Below are 18,368 nucleotides of genomic sequence, written 5' to 3'. Positions count from 1 at the left end.
GTATCACACACACATATATATACATATACATAGAATATACTTTCTGTGAGAGAGTGGAAGAGGAGAAAAAAAAAAAAAGAATATACTTTCTGTGATAGGAAAAAACCCACTTATATGTACAATTAGCTATATCTTGTCTATTCCATTGGTAAAACTTTTTACAAAGAGCAAACTCTACCTTGCCATGTTCAAATACACTATAATCTTAAGCTTAAAAAATACAGGACATAATGTACTAAAATACTAGTCAGGGTCTTCAGAAACTACACTATCATCATGACACTTTACATTGAAATGTGTTCCCAGATTCTCTCAACTCCACTGGTAGACTGTTAACAATGGGAACTATGCGTTAATCATCTTCATCTCCCCATTCCCTAGGACACAGTTTGGTATATAGTGGGTACCAGCTTTTTTTTAAAAAAATAGAGTTAAGGTCAGTAAAGACATCAAAATTATGTATCACATTTTTGTCAGTGAATTCAGTATATACAAAGAAATAATTGTTAGTGTTGGCAACTGAAACCCTTACTCATTAAATCAAATAAACTCGTAAAGAACTCATCTCAGTGTCTGGTACAGAGCTAGCACTCAAAAAACTGTGAACTATATAATCAGATTGAACATTCATTATTAACAGCTACCACTTTTCTTCTCAAAAGTGTCCCAGTTTAGATGGCAACTTTATTCCTCCAAAGTATCATTAATTTATTATAATTCATTTACATGATTATTTCTTTTTATCAACAAGTTATTCTTTTTCTTGTTTTCTATGATGCTGTTACATGACAAAACTATTTTATTGGGATTGGGATGAACAACATTCCATTCTTTTAACATCAGTACATTCACAGAGAAGGTCAAGGGTTTATTAAATCCTTTTTTTTTTTTTTTGCGGTACGCAGGCCTCTCACTGCTGTGGCCTCTCCCATTGCGGAGCACAGGCTCCGGACGCGCAGGCTCAGCGGCCATGGCTCACGGGCCCAGCCGCTCCGCCGCATGTGGGATCTTCCCGGACCAGGGCACGGACCCGTGTCCCCTGCATAGGCAGGCGGACTCTCAACCACTGCGCCACCAGGGAAGCCCTCACATCCTTGAAGCTAAACATTTCATCATCAACAAAGGAATTATCTCCTAGCTGACCAATCCAATGTGACTTCTTAATTCTTGGTTTGCTTAACTTTGCTAATTCATTTAGCTTAGTTTTCATTCTTTCCTTCATAAAACTCTACCTTTGGCCTACATGACACCCCTCTTTCTTGATTCCCCTCCTACCTCTGAGACCTCCTTTTTTCAGTGTCTGCTAGTTCCTATTCTTACATGTATTTCCTCAATGTCAGTTTTCTCAAGACTTCATTCTAGTCCTCTTCTTTTCCTAATCTGCGCTCCAGTTCTTGCAATAACCACAATTTATTGCAAATGATTCCCAGGTGTGTATATCCAGTCCACACCTCTCTCCTGACCTGCAGATCGAAAGTTCCTACTGAATATACAATCTCCTATCTGTCCCCACTTCCTCCAGTCTTAACTCCAAGACCAAGGAAGCAACCAACAGTTAAGGAGAAAGTGAAGTCCTGCAAGAATTCACAGGCAACGGAAGACAAGGCAGGGAAATCCAAACCCAGTAGAGTGAGAGGCAACCTGTTCCTGGTATCTCATTTGTAATCCAAGCATGTTTCACTTATAAAAATTGTTGCATGTAGTGGATAGGTTTCAAGGCAAATATTACTAGAAAGAATAATATGATAAACGTCAAATATATCATAAGGATCACAAAATAAAATACCCAAAGATAAAAGTGTAGAGCAGCTAGGTGCAAGATAAAAGAAAGTTGTAGGGTACTGTGGCAAAGGCTCTAAGGAGGTGTTTTTTAACCCCCATCAGATTACTGCATATGCTCCTGCATTTGCTCCACAGGAATGCAGTCTTAGCCCTGCCAAATGTGAGTTTTCAAGAGAAGTTAGAAAAGCTGTGCACGTGTGTGTGTGTGTGTGTGTGTGTGTGTGTGTGTATGTGAGAGAGAGAGAGAAGAGAGAGAGGGAGAGAAACAGAAACAAAGAGAGACAAATCCAATTTTTAAGATTTAGTAACAAATTTCATATTTTAAAAAATAATAAATATAATAATATTTGCAAGCTAAGGACATAAAGCACTCCTTTTTGACCTCAAGGTTAAATTGAAGGGCTAGCCTTTGACTTAAAAGCCATGTGTATATAACACGGCTTCTTAAGGAAAGTGTGGTCTGAGTTCTGAGCAACCAACACAATACAAAATCTTTTGTTATACAACCATTTACATTTTGCGAAAAGCTTGCTATTTAATTGTATTGCCTAAAACATCCTATGAACGCAATTTTCCACCTTCTCTTTGGCTCAGCTCTTTATCCTCTACTGCCTCTTAAACATCTTCACTTGAATATTACGGTTCTGACCCTTCTTCAAATTAATCATGGTTTATATATCTTCAGAATTTTATCTCAAACCTTCTCTTTACTCAAGAACACTCAAGTTTTCTTAAATATATACCAAAATATTTATTTATTTATTGGATCTTCTAACAGGGAAAATTTTGTGTGCCTCTGGCTTTCCCTCCAGTTTACAGGAGAGATTTACAGAAGAGAGAAATTTATCCAAGATCTCAGAGGGTGTGAGTGGCAGAGACGGAACTTGAGCTCACTTTCCTTTTGAAACCAATGCAAGCCAAATTTACCCAAAATTTAACTGATAGGTAAATATACACATATAATATTTAATTTCTCTAACTGTATTTGAAAATAACTAATTTCCATTAAATAACATACACTATAATCAAAATTAGAAAATACCAATATTTGTGTATGTCACCTCAAAGTATGCTTATTACAACACTTTAAATTTCACATTAAACATATTTCACTTATGTATTATACATGTTTATAACTGCAGAGTCAAATGAGGATATCAGACTTCCAAAACTAATAATCATCCACTCTCAAAAGGGCACAACCAGTATCAGCATCACTAGGTTCACATTTAAAAGAGATCGACTCATTCTGTACACAATTTCTGAGTAGTTGATTGTATATTAGCTTACTTATGAAGTAGAAAAAATCTCAGAACAAACGAGCAGGCGACGGGAAAAAAAAAACTACCTTATCTATATTGCCCTGACAATTGAGTTTGGACAACAGTATTTTCTAAATGTACCCTATTCAGGGCTGGATATGTAATTACCTTCAGTTCATAGTCTAGACATTAATGCTTTCATAGTATTTAAGACTCCTTGTAACATGCTTGCAGCTTTAAGTAAGCAAGGCTAAATCTTGACCAGATAAATTAGCAAAGAATGCAATAAAGGCTGCAATAAAAGAACTTTATCCTACAAACCTTCAAGTTGCTGCTAAATGAGATTTCTTTGAAATGCAGATCAGTTGAACTAGATTAGTGAATTTTAGCTCCTGTCAACATCATAACAAAATACAAATACAATTGTTCACTGGCCTTATCTCCATGCTTCCATCTGCTGCCTTGTTATTTACTTTCCTTGATTTACTATGCAGATCTAAATAAGGCACATCAAGGAGGGCTTACAACACAATGGCTTCTTAAGCTTTACATCAAGGTATTTGAAACTGAAGCCAGGAAAGGGCTGCCATCAAAGACATATCTCTAATGAACTTCCATATCAGAGAAGGTTTGGTATTTAATACTGCTGTGAAAAGAAAGAGCTACAAATCAGAATGGCCTATGAAAGAAAATGCCCACAAATCTTGATGAGATTAGCACCTCTGAGAATTAATATCCCAATAAAAATGATGTCTGGTACCTTGAAGAGTTAACTTCCAACCTTTGCAGATATAATGCACTGTGTCAAGAGCAGGGAAATCATTTGACAAGGTTAAAAGGTCAGGGAAGAATTTTTAATTTTTCTCCCAAAGCTAGAAAATTATATTTTTTATACCTGCTTATCGTAAATCCATGTCAGAATAAACAAACTTCAACATAATTAACACAATTAACAAATTTATAACATTACCTTCTATGGTATACGCATTCTGCACTATTTTTTCAAAAATGAAAATTAGGAACAACTTCACAGTAAAATATGTAATATAAAATGACAGCATGCAACATTTGTTCATCAATTCTAGTATTTCCTTTTTCTGCCCCACAGCCATCTATGGCAACACAGTAAAATCTTCAGTCATTTTGCAAATCTTGAGGTGCCATTTTTATTACATGCTGCTCACCTTTTAAAGAGACACAGTAAATAAGAAATTCTTTTCACCCTCTCTTCCTCCCTAATTGTGTTTTCCCACTTTTATTTATGTCAAAGTTGAAGAAGACAATAATTCACAAACATTAGTGAAAGTTTCCAGCAAACTCTACTTGCATTACTATTTGACAATTTCTTCCCCATAAGCAGTTAAGGTCCGTAAACAAATGATAATTTTGTTTTTCCTAAAGAAAGCATTTCAATCATTTATGTCGTTCTATAGCAAGGGAAGATCCCACAAGCAAGTTCTGCTCCGTGGATCAATCAGCTCCAAACCAAAGTAGACATGTTGTCGACTCCAGTGCCTGGAAATCCTGCTGCGGGCTCACCAGATGATGAAAACCGAGGTATGCAGCAGGGGGGCCCCACGTGGCATTTGGTAGCTTCTGGGCATGTCAAACTTCACAACAACCCCACAGTCAGTGACAGCAAACACCTTCCCTCTTCTTGCCTCCAGACATAAACTTGCCTCTCTACCCTCCCTCCGAATTACGGGCAGTCTTCCAGAAACAAAGCCCCAAACAGAAGAAACCTCCCATGACTACACAACAGAAATCACGGTTGTCTTTTTGCTGGATTTCATTTCATGTAGGCAATGTTCCAGACTTATTTACAACCACAAGAGACTGTTACCTCTTCTTGTTTAACACAATGACAAAACAACAGATTTACATATGCAAAAGCAGGTGCTGTAACAGGTTTGACTACTCTTGACCTAAAGCATGTAAAAGAGGTTTATCTGCAACAGCTGTCTCAAAGGTATTGGTGCTATGATGGGCAGTCAAAACTCCACCATCTGTAGAAGCGTGTGCTCAAAATGACAATATGAATTAAACAGTGATCAATAGGCCTTCCCTCATCTTTATCCATACATTGAAATCCCAAGATGTGTATATATTGGGCTATTTTACCTATCAGTCCTAGATAAGGAAAATAGAAATGTTGACATGCAAAAGTAATGTGTTCAATTGATCATCTCAGAACAGTTCTTTTCACCATGCTGACACACTGTGAGATGCCAGGTACTGAATTTTAATCACAGTATTATTTTAGAGCAAAATTTTTACAGGATTAATAATTCTAGTTGCTGTAATAATAACCTAAATAACTACTCTGTTGGAGTTCTACTACCGTAATTGTTTTCCTTAACCATTTTTACATTCAAGTTGTAATTTTAGATCTTAAAAATAATGAAATTGTAGGCATGGGTATCTTAATCTCTCTTACTTTGAGCTTCAATTTAGAGAGGCACATTTTTCTGACATTCTGAGATTACAACTTTCTTTAAGAGGCTACTTTTTCCCTTGCACACCAAGGTAAAGAACCCGAGTCTGAACATGACCCCTTACTGAACAGAATGACTTGTTTTTGAGTTATATTTGCAGAAGGTAGCACCATATGCCCCAAGCTCCAAGTTGGATGCTCTTTCTATGGTCTAATTTGCTTGTCAAAAGATGTTACAATCACAAACCTACAATGTCTAGATAAACTTAATATCGAATGGAAAAACAAACTATTTTCCTCACTTTCTTTAGAAATAACAAATTAATCTCAAATAAATGCAAAAGGTTTGTAAAGTTCAAGCAACCTCTGAATTATAAATAAAAGAACCTGGTGCCACATGATTGAAAAAAGAAAATCACACACACGTACATAAGTTTAAATTAATTATTAAGAACAAAAACCTCGTCTCCTTTTTGAAAGAACAGAAGTAGCATGAAGTGCACAGTTTTCAAGCTGACTTAGAAATAAACTACTTTTTAAACAGAAGTTTCACAAAAGACATTTAAATCAAACCACAGTTCATTATAAAAATTAACCTTTCAAATTTGAGTGAAATACATCCACTTATTTTAAATGTTTTTGCAATTTCCATCGTACATCTTTGGAATTTTGTTTTAGCCTCCAAGAACCTTTAAACTCTGATGCAATATTCTTTTGTTTGTTTGACTTGATTTTGTTTGTCTGTTTTTTCATAATGGAGAGATAGTATCATGGGAAGGAAGAAAGAAAGACTATATCTGCAGACAATTTGTTTCCATTTTTTCTTTTTTTTTTTTCCTGTCTTGTTGCTTAAACACTAAAGAATTAAAATACCATTTAAAGAAAAAAGCAAGGGTATTCAGTGGCTGTTTCTCACAACTGAGATGAGACGTTATTATGACCCTTTCAAAGCCTTTCCAAATGTTTAAAAACTAAAATTATTTACTCAATAGGTCGTAACTGCCTTTTGTGAGCCACAGTAATCCATCATGTGAATAAATATTTAGACAATATTTTAAATGTGTGTGATATACTTGACAGAATGCTGCAGTTCCAGGCTGTCCTGTAAATACAATCTGATCAAAAACATTCTGCTTGTACAATAAAAAAAACCCAGCTAGAAACACAATAGTCCAGCCAAGGAGGGAAAATTGATATCTAGGAAAACCTCAACAGTGAAAGTGACCATCAGTGACATAAACCACTGCAATTTTAAGTTTGAAAAGTTGTTCTTGCTGAGGTAGATATCATATAAAGAATATACACCTATCTTAGGCAGATATTAACAAAGCTTCTTAAAAATGTACCACTTGTAAATAAAGATAATATATCTATTTAATAAGCAACATTATGCAGCAGAAAAAAAAACAACAGAGCAGCACTATACATACTGATGTACTGACAGAGAGCAATTTCCAAGGTACACTGTTAAGTGAAAAAAGCAGGATACATCAAAGTGTATATGTTTATATTACCATCTGTGAAAAAGTGACATATAGAGATACATATATGTTTATATATGCATCACTATTTCTAGAAGAACACTAAGAAACTGGTTGGTGTGACTGATTCTTGAAAAGGGAAAATGGATACTTAAGGCCCTGCTTCTCAAACTTTTTCATAACTACATACACATAAAAACCAGTACCAATTATGTGGCACACTGGGACAAACGAAGGGCCATCTGTCACAGGTCCCACCTTGCTTAGTTGGGGGTTAAAAACATAACTATCTCTTCATACCCTTAAAGTGGCTGAGACACAGTAAGCTATGAAGTATTACGTGTTACCTGTTTTTAATAATTAAATTAAAGTTGAACAAGCCAAACTGACCATTTAAAGCTTATCAGTGGAGAATAAACTTGAAATATCTACTCAATCTTTTTACAGTTTAAATTTTTTTAAACTAGCACCTGCTAGAAAATCTCACTGCACATTAGATGGTACTCCAATAATCTCGCAATTTTTCTAATTTTAAAATGCTGCTGATTACGATATTTATAGAGTACATACACACCAAGAGTCTTCAAACCAGAGTTGCTTGCACTATATTGCACTATGATACGTTTACCACATCCTTAGCATTTCGAAAATTTAAACGGAAATTATTTTTTCACTCAAGATAAGGGTTCTGAAAATTAAGTCAAATTTTATCCATTACTCTGCTATATTTTATTTTTAATTTATTTTTAACACATATAAAGCAGATAAGTCAAAAGTCTCACTTGTTAGCTTAAGAAGCTCCAGTTGACATTTATTTTTATTTGATTGACAAAGGTGGAAACAATTTATTATTTTATTACTTTAATGAATGCAATTTGTTACACAGATAAAAAATACTCGAAGCATAGTGGGAATTAATAATAAAAGAAATTTTTGGTGGTAGTTAAACGGCTACTGCTGCTGATATTACTTATAACCTCAGCAAATAGCAGATGTGTGCTAGAAAGCACTTTTTTGTAAAGAAAGTATGATTTGCACCTTTCAGAAGGACATTTTAGTTGGTTTTCACAGTGAAATTATATAATAGCTTTTTTTATTACTTTGTATAAAAAAGCTTATGCGAAGAATCACACATCTATACATTTGGCAATTTTGTATTTATGATAATATGTCAGATTATGGAGGTGTTCCAAGGAGAAAGAAGTCAAGATCACTTTCAAAAAATCACAGGTAAAAGATGAGGACTCGGGAAAAAAGACAAGAAGCAGCTATGTGTGATTAGGAAAAAAGATGGATTCAACACTTTCCCCAATGGAAGAAAGAGCCAGTATTCTAGGATAAAATAAGGAGGATTCATTGGCATTGGGATATTTAAGGAGTTTTTAATACTGACTCCCATTCTGCCTCTAACGCCTAATCACTCAGTCAAAAATATCTGTACGTACACCATCTCCAGATGCTGTGTTTAGCACTAGAAATTCAATGATGCAGCCCCACAAGCTGTATAAAAGCCTGGGATAGAAGGTGGAACTGGGGAACAGTTGGCGTCAAATATTTTGCACAGAAAGAGGAACTGAAGGAACTATAGGCATAAGAACGAATAAAAAGTAGTAATCCAAATAAGAAGGAATGAAAATCTGAAGGAGCACCATACCAAAGGAGATGAAGCAAAGAGGCCATATTTGATAGACATTTATATTAGTGTCCATTTCACTTTGTGATTGACTAAGAGAGGGAAAATTGAAAATGACTTTCAGATTTTTGGGCTTGGTTATATGTCGTAGATACCGCAAGGAAAGCAGTCTAGTGGGATTTATACTGTGATAGCAGCCTCAAAGATTCCCAGTGATCCCAGCCTCTGCTACCTCTGTCCCATGCAATCCCCTCTTCTGGAGTGTGGGCTGGATCTAGTGCCTTGATTCTAATCAGCAGAATATGGCAAAATGATGGCATCTCATTTCTATGATTAGGTTGCAAAATAACTCTGACTTCTGTCTTTTCACTCTCACGTGCTCACTCTGATGGAAGCCAGTTGCCACGTTGTGAGTTTTCCTATAATTAGGCCCAGGTGAATGCCCAAGTGACAGGCCCACATCTTTTATGTGAACAGCACAAAAAAACTGAGGAAATGTTCTCCCAATATTCAAAAACTATTATCTGGTTCAGCAAAGGAGTTACTCACACAAATGATAAATTATTAAGTTCATCTCATTATTATATTATGATTAAGTTTCAATATACAACTTTGTTATTTCACTCATATCTTTCCCCTTAATATAAGCAAAATATTAACCAACATTCATACTAGAACTAAACTCATTCATTCATCAATTGCAAACGTAAGTTGGCTGTAGATATAAGAGTTCAGCAAAAGTCAATGAAAGCATTCAAAACCTTCGACAAGGGACTTGGGTTTTCTTGAGCTAAGAATAAAGTATTTTATAGCTGCAAAAGATCATCCTTTATGTGTATGTGTTTCTGCCTTTGTATGTATTTATGTCTGACACTGGATAGCTTCTGTAGAGTGGTGAGTTTCATTTGCTTTATAGCCAAAGAGTAAGATAAAGTAAACCTTGTACCTCCTAGAGTTAGTCAATTTATCTGGATTCAGAAACCAACTCATTCATTTTTGGTGGTGGATCTGATTCAGATACTATGTAACCTTACTGTTTGTTGCCTAATAAATACATGTTGAATTGACATGAATTGATTCCTCTGCTTTACCACCCTGATAGCTAGTAAGATTCTAAATCTTGTCTTGTATTTTCTTAACTACAAAGAGTGCTCTGCTCATAGATTCAATGAATGTCTACAGAATGAGTGGATGAATGAATGAGTCATTTTATTAATCAGTACAGGCAACGGTAGATTGAGGAGGGTGTGAATGATGAAGCTTGAAAGCAAAAGAAAGGGGAAGGAATCAGGGATATTGCTTTAGGGTATGTCATCCATCAAAGGAATTTTATTTGCACACCTTTTAAAATGAAATTTTGGGCAGCATTTTTAGAATAGATTTGAACATTATAAAGGTAAGAAACTTCGGGAATGCTAATTGCTAATAGGACACTATGATATAAATTTGTCATGGCATATAAGGAAAACGATATTTATTGTCACTGCTGTGTGTGACAGGCAGAAAAAACAATAGACATGTTACTTGGCAACACGCTGAAACAGCATCATTATCACCATAGAGTCATGGAATCTCCGAATTGGAAAGGATATTAAAGGTCATCCAGTCCAACAGCAAGCTCGACAGATGGCCATCTAGCCTCTGCCTAACCATTTCTAATCATCGTTGCTTTCTGTGGTAGCCAGTTATACAGTTGAATAGTCTTAGCACTTACAAGGCGCCTTAAATCCAGCAAAATCTAGCTATGTGAAACTTGTCATTGTCCCTGATTGAATACTTGGCATTTACATAAATGACATCTGCTTCTTAGGTGGAAAAGTATAGAGGGAATGGCACTGGACATAATATGTGAGGATTTGGATCTGTCTCACAAATCAGCCACTTGTTATTCTTGGTCAAGTCATTTAACCTCTGAGCTTTACATATATATATATATATACACACACACACACACACACACACATATATTACATATATATATACACACACATATATGTATATATATATACACATATATATGTGTATATATATACATACACAGACACATATAAGATAGGGTTGTTATGGGGAATCACAAAGTTAATATATATGATAGGGCTTTGCAAACTATAAAATGCTAAAGGTACTGTATTTCATTTTGACAGCCTTTGTATATTGAATATAGTTACTGTTTCCCTTCTCCAGGTGTAACCACAGTTATCTTTTGTAGGTCATATGGTTTTGTGCAGAGGCCAGGAGACATACCTAACCTGTCCTGACCAATACACTAAAGCACTTCCTTTTTAGGAGCAAGGGCAAACTGTGAAAGAAAACTAAACCTCAAGAGAATCTAATCACAGTGCTTTATAATATTACTCTGATAAATTATGCCTTTTAAAGTAGTACTAGAAAGTATATTTTCAAATGTTAAAAAGATTGTCAATCATTTTGGGGATATTGTGGGACATAGCTTAATTTCTCTAAGTTGAAAGTGGGCTTTTAAAAAATAATATTTTAATTTTTCTTTCAGTATGCTTTCTCAAGGATACATAACAGTTACATTTAATTTTATCTTTCATTAACAGCAATACTTGCCTAGTAGTTCAGCCTATAAATGATTTACAAACCAACATGGAGAAAGGAAAAGAGGGAAACACCATTTGCTGAGACCTGACCATATGGCAGAAGATAGACGGAGAGCCTTGAGTTAAGGTGGAACTAATATAGCAAATGCCATCCAATTCCTTTTGAAGAGGTTTTTTTAGATTAACATAAATGGTATAATACCATCTATAAGTTAAGCTCTTACTTTTCCAGACTATTCTATTTGAAATGGATCTTCTGGAAATTATTCTAAATGTTCCTGGATCCTTGAAATTTTAATCCACCCCCTCATTTAAAATTCATAGCTTATACACTTTTTAAGTTCTAGTGATTCTTTGGAATTTATAATAGTAAGAAAACTGATATTTACCTATAAACAATACTGTGTCTGAAATATCTGTGCTTTCTAAGCTTACTGTCAACCAAAAATAGAAGAAGAATCTGATTTTTTTATGATTTTATAAAATACTGATCAATTTCCTAAATCATTAGCTGGAAAAACTTCAGTTTGAAGTACTCTTTCAGGATATATAAGAGAGGCTCTAGTAAGAGCCCCTTATAAGGCTCTATTTTCTCTACTGGTATGTAAAGCGTTTTACTTTTCACAGCTCTCCACAATTAATGATGGCCAATCACTTAATGGTACTGGTGATTTTCTTCCCCACTCATGCTGTTTCCTGAGAGTCTGTAGAGAGCTTACTCACATAACCCCTGCAAGTTCTTGGTCTTCTCTCAGTCTCTTGGTCTTCCACCTCTTGCCAGGGAAGGAAGGGTAATCTTATTGGGAAACATGGGCCTCTCTTTTATTTCTCATTTAATTCAGAACATAGATGGGAAAGAAGAATGATATATTGGGCCACATAAGACACGCTCCCCACCCAGAATAATGAAACTGTCCATGGAAATTGTGAAGAGCAAGATTCAAATCCGTCTCAGAAATTATAATGTTATGTGTCCTCTATATAATCCAGGTTTCAGTGTAACTATTTTTGTAAAAAATCTTAAACAACGTGGTGTGGAAACTAAGTACACGGGGGGAAAACACACCAGTGCATGTCATAGAAGAGTGCTAAAGCACCTGATATGTCACAAATATGTTACAGGGATGCCAAGATGCTGATCCCTTCTGCCCTCAGGGTGGCAAGAGGAGCCTGGGGCAGCCAGAGCCCTCAGGCCAATCACCTCTGGCCACAAGTTAACCCAAGGCACTCTCCAAATACCGTCACTTTCTATGTGTGTGAGGCATGAATAAAATCAGGAGGCACGACCACAGAAGTAGTAGCTAAATAAAGGTTAAGTGGGACAGCTTAGTTACCTGCCAGTGGCATGGCGATCTCTAGTCAGAATGTAATGGGCTGCAGGTATAAAAGGATGGACTGCTTTACTGTAGGTTAAATTACAGAATTTTATTACAGTTCACCAAAAAGAAAATACTCTGGCAATTTTTCTGTGTCCGATAATAAATAAGTCTCACTAGGGCCTCACTACTCACTATGTGTAAATTAAGAAACTGGATCGTGAGGCATCCTAAAGATTTAAGCCAAGGGCAAACAGTTCACCTCAAGGGACAGAAAAGATTCTTCTGGGCAGATATTCCTCTCTGCCTATTAGCGTCGCCTCTACTTAGATTGCAATTATGTAAATATTAAATAATTTTTATAAAAATAATAAAGGTGAGCTCATTGTCAGCTGCACTCTAGAAAACTGAGAATTGTTGGGGACTAACTTTATACTATTTCCACGTCACAGAAAAGCACAATAGAAGTGTGCAGGATTACATGGTTTGGAGCTCTTCATACATAAAGTTGTCCAACAAGCTTGATTTAATGTTCTTAGGCCTCAGTTACTTTATCTGTTATTTGAAGATTACAAAGTCAACAAAACCCAAATGCTGTTGTAAGAAAGGATGTAGTAAAAGAAGAGGAGAAATACTTTAAACTACTGTAATACAACGGCAATGCTAAATAATGATTATTTTGCCTAAGGTATTATTGTCAGAGAGTATTTGCTCAGTTACTGAAATACTAGTGAGTTGGGGACTCCAGCGATTTGTAGAATTTCAGTATACCTGACATATAAAAGGACAAAAAGTATCAGGAAAATGAACATGAAATAATCACACACCATAATCTAAAGGAGTAAACTTTCTATTGTGTTTCATTTTATATATATACATATATATGTATATACATATGTGTGTGTGTGTGTGTGTGTGTGTGTGTGTATATATATATATATATATATATATATGTAAAGTCTTCTTATTATGTTTTATCACCTACACATACATATCTACCAACCCTGGTGACAGAGGGGAACTGTTTTCTGCAGTTACACCCAAAACAGCCATTCTCAGTAAAGCCTAATAGTTAAGAGAAGAGGATCTAGAGCCTGGGTATTAATGCTTAGTCTTGGGCAAGCCATTTAACATTTCATTTCTTCAGCTCTAACAAAAGAATAACACTACCTGCCAAAGAGTTGTTTTAAAGAAATTAAGACATGTAAAATGTTTAAAGAATTCCTGGCCTACAGTAAACTCTAAATAGTGTTAGCTATTTTTATTATTCAATCCTACCGCAAGTCCTCACCCCCCAATCTCCCACCATACCCATTTTAGCCACACTAAGCCCACAGATGCAGAAATGCCAACATTAAATTTTTTTTGAACATTAACTGAAGTCCACATCATGCTCATATTTCCATAGTTTTTACTTAATGTTATTTTCCTGTTTCAGGATCCCATCCAGGATACCATATTGTATTTTGTCATTATATCTCCTTAGGCTCCCTCCCCTTGGCTGTGACAGTTTCTCAAACTGTATTTTGTAAAATGTCCCTAGGCTGGGATCTGTCAGATGTTCTTCTAATGATTAGATTAAGCTTATAGATTTTGGGGGGCAGAGGACCATAGTAGAAAATTGCCATTTTCATCACATCATATCGTTTATATACTATGAACATGAAACATCACTGTTGCTGTTTACCTTGATGACCTGGCTGAGGATAGGTTTGTCAGGTTTCTCTAATGGAGTTACCCTTTTTCCTTTTTTCCATACTGTACTCTTTGGGAGAAAATCACCATGCACAGCCCACAATTAAGTCAGGAGTTATGCTCCACTTTCTTGAAGGTGAAGCATCTACATAAATTATCTGAAGTTCTTCTCTTCTGGAAATGTCTGTTCTCCCGCTTATCTACTGAACCCTTTATCTATATAAGTATGGTACGGACTCATGGAGATACATTTTACATATTGTGCTTTTTTGAACATTTTCTTACTTTCTGGCATTACAAGAGTTCCAGCTGCATCTTGTGTATTTTCTGCCCCAATCTGAGAATAAGCCCCATTTCTCCAAGGATCCCTGGTTCTTTTTTTTTGGAGAATGGTGTTAGAAACCAAGATACAGGCACTAAGTATGCTTGTCGCGTTTAGGTCCTCTCAGTTGACAGAGCAAGGAAATAAGTGTGTATACGAACCAGTGTATATGCAAATATCTATAAACACTTCTACTTGTAATCATGAATACGTACATTAAGCTAAAGTTTTTACTAAGCTAAACCTGAAGTCTACGTCTCCAGCTCTAATCTATTACCACATGGTAATAGATTATTATTAGTAATAGTAATAATATTAATATTATTATCATTATTAATATTATTTTCTTCCTCCTCCCCTTGCTTAGCCATAAACCCTAAAATAAACTTTTGATTAACACCTTGTCCCATTAAAATACTTCATAAATAAGGTATTTTTTCACTAAAGCTTCTTGAACTTCTCCAAGTGAAACCAAACTTTTCAGCCAGGGTATAACTTAAACAGAACTGAACAAAACTCAAAAAGTGTACAATTTAATGTGTCCAATAGTGATACAGAAAGCACCTCTCAATTACCGGTCTATGTAAGCATTTCATGTACAGAAGTTTATTGAAAATATGTCTCTAATCATCTAAAATTATGTAAAGAAAACATCTGTTTACTTATAATACTTGTCACAGATAGCCCAACATGTATCCTCTGAGATGTTAAATAAGTAAATCGAAGAAACTTTCTCTATATGTAAATGTCAGTCATTCACTTATAGACTCACAGTAATGAATTAACCCAATACTTGTTCAATCTACCTTCCACTATCTTAATCTTTATTTCCTTATCCTTAAAACTTAATACATCATACCCTCTGCTATCCTCCTTAGCACAGAAATATATTCCTAACAAATGTAGACGTGAGTATCAAAAAACAAATACTTCAGTACAAGACTACTCAATAATTCAAGCTGGTGTTATTTTATTAATTTTTGGAATAAAGCATGATAAATCTTGATGAAAGGCAAACTCATAAAACTCATTAAGTTTTTCTAGTACTATTTTATTTTAAAATCATTAATTTAAAATTTATAAATGAGGTTCACATCCCTCAGCATTTTCAGCAAACATCAGTCTCTTGTTTGGATTTTTAAGGATGTTGCTGTATACAATCTTTAAAGAATCACAGTAGCTCTGACTCACTAAGGAATAATACTGGCTTATTATTGTTGATGCTATGGTGTTGGAGAATATGTCTAAAGATAATAGTCTCTAGCCTCTACTGCAGTAATAAAGGTATAGCCAAATTAGAATGAATTTTTAGAATGCATGAATAATTCATTATAACAGGTTTGATTTTGCTGTTATATCTAGTGTTACTTTTAAATTTGCTTTTTTTTCCTGATGCCTAGCTTAGACTCATTTTCCTAAGTGTCCTTACAATTCTTGGAAGACAATCTGAGGCCAATTTTTTCAAAAAGGGAAACTATATCCTCAAAAGGCTATTGCCCATTTTTGGAAAGCAACAGAATTCATAGTCTTGCAAACTTTTTATTAAAGAAAAGCTAGGGACTCCCCTGGTGGCCCAGTCGTTAAGAATCTGCCTGCCAATTCAGGGGACATGGGTTCGAGCCCTGGTCCGGAAAGATCCCACATGCTGCAGAGCAACTAAGCCTATGCGCCACGACTACTGAGCCTGCGCTCTAGAGCCCGCAAGCCACAACTACTGAGTCCACGTGCCACAACTACTGAAGCCCGCGTGCCTAGAGTCCGTGCTCCGCAACAAGAGAAGCCATCGCAATGAGAAGCCCACACACCGCAACAAAGAGTAGCCCCCACTCGCCACAACTAGAGAAAGCCCGCGCACAGCAACAAAGACCCAATGCAGCCAAATAAATTTATTTTAAAAAGCTAACTTTTATTATATAACTATAATCTTTTACAACATAAAAATATTTTGCTAACTTTTACTGTGTAAACATCATCAAATTTTAGGTTACATCATACTACCTTCTGTTCAAACTCTGTCAAATCCTGAAATTTGAATTCTGTCAATAAAATGAAGCTAAAAATCGACACTGTAAGTTAATCAATTCAAGCTAGCATATCGTAAACGGCAAAGTGCAGTTAACCAAAGGGGTAAGCTAGAGCTGACATCGGTATTTAATAAAAGTTTTTCAGAAATAAAAAAAACAGAGGACAAGATAAAAGTAACTGTTCTAGGATACTGAGAGTGGAGGACAGATGGAAGTATCATGAAAGTTGCAGTGTAATACATGGATTAAGGTCCACAGTTGCAGAATGACATATACACACTACTATATTTAAAATAGATAACCAACAAGGATCTACTGTATAGCTCAGGGAACTCTACTCAATATTCTGTAATAACCTAAATGGGAAAAGAATTTGGAAAAGAGTAGATATATATGTACCTGTGTACCTGAAACTAATACAACATTGTTAATCAACTATACTCCAATATAAAATAAAAATTTTAAAATAAAAAGGTACACAGTTGCAGAAACCTTAATCTCTAGCAGCAAGGAGAGAATGTCAAGGGCCAGACTCTAGCTAAACCTTGCTGTTCCAGTTTCTTCTACCACTCCTAAATGGTGTATGTCACTGACAGGTATATCTTTGTTTGGTTTTATATTGAAAACGAAGGGGGAATATTAGGTACATGGAAGACATTCACGTAGTGTTGTAAGAAAGTCATGATTACCTATAAAATGTCTTAAATACATATGAAGCATATCTTTCTCTAATTATCAGCGATTTGAGCAGAGACTTAGAAAGGAATTATTATGTGGGGAATGGCACATCAAATCTACAGGCACTGCCAGCATTTTGTAGATGAAATAATGTAGACTTTGCAGATAATCAACTTTTTCAAAATCAAAGAGAAATTTAAAACATCACAGATTTCTCTTTGATCTAATACGTAACACTACGTGGGCCACTGAATCTACTGCTATATATATTTTAAATTTCAAAGCTACTCTCGATTTACATTTACCAACAAGCTATATATTATTAGATCATCTTTAAATTTCTTTTACATATTTTTCATATAAGCAAGTAAAAGTTTATTTCTCCCTCTGAGACTTTACTTTTAGAAAGTGAAAGTGTGAAAGAAGCTGAACAGGAAGTGAATATATGTTCTAAAACCTATACTGTTCATCAAAACTAAGAAAAAAATCTATAGCACGCCTTGCATAGCCAACAGCAATGAAAACAGCACCTTTGGTTTGTTATTCTGGTTCCACTCGGATTTTCCTTGCCTATTTTCTTTTTTTTTTAATTTTGCCTTTTCCTACAAAACAGGCTTTAGTGCTAAATTAAAAAATTTAGCTGAAGATCAAGAGCACAAGATTAAAATCATTTTATCATAAGTTAAATTTCCAGTTGGTCATCAAATTAGCAGCAAGGTTAAAAACAATAGTATCTGATTCAGTGAAAATCAATAAAAGAGGTATCTATTTCTAGAGGGATTAGAAATAACTCATCTGGGAAGAAATCTGGCAATGTTCCCCATGTTCTGCTCCATAATTCTACCTCTAGAAATACACACTAATGAAATACTCAAAACCTGGACAAAAATATATGCACAAAAACTGTTAATAATAGCTTTATTAACAGCAGTGAAGAACTGAAAGTAATCTAACATTATAGAGAGAATCTGGTAACTGTGGTATATATTTACTGGTATTTATGGTATGTTATATATGCTCTACTGACCATATGATGGTCATAAATGATACTCAGAGTTTATTTGATCTCAGAAAATATTTATGACATGTTAAGTTTATATATATATATACTAGGAGAGATATCTATTAAGCTGATCAAAATGAACAAAGACAATGATTAAAAGTCTCTGGAGAAGAA

At 35.1% G+C, this 18,368-nt stretch overlaps 1 protein-coding gene across 5 annotated transcripts in view; it reads right to left on the bottom strand.

Moving 5' to 3' along the window:
* Positions 1-18,368, bottom strand: part of FOXP2 (forkhead box P2) — a 532,789-nt gene that overhangs the window by 469,355 nt on the left and 45,066 nt on the right. The gene's annotated exons all lie outside the window — the stretch shown is intronic.

The sequence above is a fragment of the Tursiops truncatus genome, chromosome 9 (genome assembly GCF_011762595.2).
Source record: "Tursiops truncatus isolate mTurTru1 chromosome 9, mTurTru1.mat.Y, whole genome shotgun sequence".
In the NCBI taxonomy this organism is placed as follows: Eukaryota; Metazoa; Chordata; class Mammalia; order Artiodactyla; family Delphinidae; genus Tursiops; species Tursiops truncatus.
Note: the sequence above shows the minus strand (reverse complement) of the source record. Positions and strands in the feature narration are given on the sequence as shown.